This window comes from Aplysia californica, unplaced genomic scaffold, assembly GCF_000002075.1.
Source record: "Aplysia californica isolate F4 #8 unplaced genomic scaffold, AplCal3.0 scaffold00122, whole genome shotgun sequence".
In the NCBI taxonomy this organism is placed as follows: Eukaryota; Metazoa; Mollusca; class Gastropoda; order Aplysiida; family Aplysiidae; genus Aplysia; species Aplysia californica.
The window spans coordinates 1,345,616-1,349,423 of NW_004797392.1; positions in this window are offsets into that span (position 1 = coordinate 1,345,616).

Below are 3,808 nucleotides of genomic sequence, written 5' to 3' on the forward strand. Positions count from 1 at the left end.
CCTACCCTCTGCAACGAGCGACCACCTCAATAAACACAATAGAGAAGAGTCCTAACCCATACCCTGACCCAACCCATAACCCTACCCCTACCCCCACATTTACCCCAACCCTTACCCTAAAAATCTTACCCTCAACAAACACAAAACAGAAGAGACCTACCCATACCCCTACCCCTAACCCTCAACAAATACAAGCCTACCCCCACCCCTACCCCAACACAAACCCCAACCCCTAGTTCCTACCCCTAACCCTACCCCAACCCTACCCCTCACCCTAATAATCCTCTACAAACAAAATAAAGAAGAGACCTACCTATACCCCTACCCCTAACCCTCAACAAATACAAGGCTACCTCCACCCCTACCCCAACACAAACCCCAACCCCTAGTTCCTACCCCTAACCCTACCCCAACCCTACCCCTTACCCTAATAATCCTCTACAAACAAAATAAAGAAGAGACCTACCCATACCCCTACCCCTAACCCTCAACAAATACAAGCCTACCTTCACCCCTACCCCAACACAAACCCCAACCCCTAGTTCCTACCCCTAACCCTACCCCAACCCTACCCCTTACCCTAATAATCCTCTACAAACAAAATAAAGAAGAGACCTACCCATACCCCTACCCCTAACCCTCAACAAATACAAGCCTACCCCCACCGCTACCCCACCACTAACCCTAAACCCTAGTTCCTACTCCTAACCCTACCCCCAACCCTACCCCTTACCCTAATAATCCTCTACAAACAAAATAAAGGAGAGACCCACCCCTACCCCTACCCCAAACCCTAACCCTAACCCCACCCCTACCATCCTAACCCTAACTCTACCGAAAACCCTATCCCTACACCAAACCCTACCCTTCACAACCTCAATAAAGAAGAGGCCTAACCCTAACCCTGCCCTAAGCCTACTCCATCCCACCCTCACCTCTAATCCTCAACAAACAAAACAAAAAAGAGATCTTCTAGCCTATTACCCCTATTATACTCCTAACCCTCCCCCTAACCCTACCTCCACCCCGACCCCAACTAGCTCCAACGACCTACCCCTAGCCCTAAACAAACACAATAAAGAGGAGACCTACCCCGACCCCTACACCAAACCCTACCCCCCTCCCCCCCAAAAAAAAAACACAATAAAGAAAAGACCTAACGTACCCCCTACCCCCATCCCAACCCAACCCCTAACCTTCATCAAACACAAGGAAAGACCTATCCCCCTAGCCCTAGGCCTACCCCGGGTCAGACCCTAACCCTACCCATACCTCTAGCCCAACCCCTATCCATACCCCTGCCCCAACCCCTACCCCAGACCCTACCCACACCTCTACCCCTATCCCTAAGCCTAAGCCTAACCCTAACAACTCTCTTTCATCCCTTTCATATTGGTCGCTCGTTGCGGAATTCCTCCTCCTTAATAATAATACTAATACAATGTATTTTGCTAGAATTAATCGCGGTGAGAATTTGGTTAGAAACCGAAGAAAACCTGGCAACTCTGCGCTCCTAAACAACGGAAGTAGATAAAGTCTGCGTGATCAACAATGGCTGCGCCTTGATTCAAGTCTACTAATCCCCGACTCAGACCTACAAAACTTTAAACTGGGCCTAAAAATGCGCAAACTACCGTAATTTTGTCATGAACAGATGGTATGACAGTGGCTTTCAGTCTCCCATCAAGATTTTTGAAGCCATTGAGTAAAATCTAGATTTGATAGTGGTCGCTCGTTACGGAAGTCCTCCCGACATTTAATTTAAGAGGTTTACGTTTATGGATGAATTTGACAGCGACAATGTTTCAAAATTAGGAAGGGAAGCAGTGATCGCTTCTACTGTCAAATGTATTACGTTTACTCGTGTATTTGATCAATCCTTACCTGCAAGTTTGTGAGTCATAATCCCAGACTCCTCCTCTGCACAAATCGACTTCCTGTTCCGGGCTGATGTGTCTGTCGTAGCTGTCATAGCCGACAGAGCTTCCGGTGCAGACATCCGTAACAAAATGGCCGACCTTGCACGGGTGATGAACATAACACGCCAAGCCATCAGAATCTGGGTGCACAGTGAAACCAACACAGATGTGTTCAGCGCCGCTGCATGTCCGTGCGCACTCGACCTTGGACTGCAAGTTTTGTACGTAAACTGCGCATGCGTGAGCCAGACGTGCTGGGAAATCACACGATCTGTTTGATTTTGAATACGAGGACTGGAGAAGATTAGCCGTCGATTGTGAAGGGAAACAATATGGGCCGAGTGTTGCGAGGAATATGAGCAAGTGCGACGCTTTTAAGGCCCGAATGGCGATATTATTACGGTTAGCCATCTTCAGTTCTTCACCTCAGTATGTCTGTTGTTGCTGCTTAAGGTACTGTTGTGGTAGAAACTGCTTTTGTTCAGACCTGTGAGATTTAAAACACGGAACAACAAAAAGGGTAAGATGCATACAAATCGGTTTTCTTAAAAACTGAATTGGGAGAGGGGTTGCTGGGGGTGGGGTGTAAACTATTTAAAGATCCATTTGATGGCAATGTCGGTGTTTTTACACCTCTACCCACTCAGCTTGGATAATTTAGGAGGCAGTGTGGTGGAATCAGGCTCTCGTCAATTTTTGGGCATGTAGAGTTATTGGTATCATCGTAAAGCTTGTTCACTTGTCTTTATTTGGATGAAAAAAATATCCATTTATCTTGAATAAAAGTCAAGATATTTGAGAATGAAGAAGGTGGGGGTCGCCTGTTTTCAGGGGTAAAATTAGTGAGAAAATGGCCGCCAAAGATTAGTTATTTCCTTAGCTTAAGAGTCGTGGTAACTGAAAATTTACATTTTTGTGCCTTTAATCAACGTTTTTCAGAAAAATCCACACAGAAATGACTTCTTTAATAGGCATGAAAGGTGTTGACAAAAATAACAAAAATTTGATAAAATTCACAAACCAACAGAAAAAAGAATGTTTCTTCACTTTGATTATTTTGACGAGAGCCTGATTCCACCACGCTGCCTCACATTTAGGAGGCGGGCTGGCTGAGAGGAATGCAATGTTCCCGGAGAAAGAACGAGAAACTCATATTTTTTTTATAGTACATGTAGAGGGTTTTACGGGGCTCACAACTGCATAAGGTCATATGAGTGCCAAGGGATGGGTGTCAACAGAGAAGTCTTTACAGGGAATCTGACTTAGACTGCTCACCTCTCTAGCTTCAGCAGCACAAGGTCTGCTTCGACTATCAAGGCACCCCGGAAATAGCAGGTCACAAAAGAGTGACAAACATACAAAAGAAGTAGAGGAAAATGACAATAGTAAGGATCAGGAAAGAAAAAGCAGCAATAGTAGATCAGGCACAGTTATGAGCGTGACATGAGTCAGCCCATTTACAATTCTACTATGCTTGAACGAGAAATGTCCCCCCCCCCTTTGGGAATGGCCTTAAGACACTACAGTCAGTGGCACTGCTCCGGGGGTGCGAGAAACTCAATAAAAAATTCTCTTTACAAAGGAGGTGACTTAGATTTTCTGCATTCGACGCGAAGCGCCTAAACGCTGCATCACAGACGCCGATTAAAAAGGTCTATTGTACACCAGTAAATCCCCTTTGATGGTGAAATAACAAACACACGGATCTATGTTCTGTGGTTAGGGTTCGATATTTACTTTGAGACGAACGGTTACATTCCGGCATGTTATTCATTATCATCATTGTCGTCCTGCTCCCCCTCATCCTCATCATCATCGTCTTCACCAGTAGTCTGTTTCTTCTTCTTCTTCTTCTTCTTCTTCTTCTTCTTCTTCTTCTTCTTCTTCTT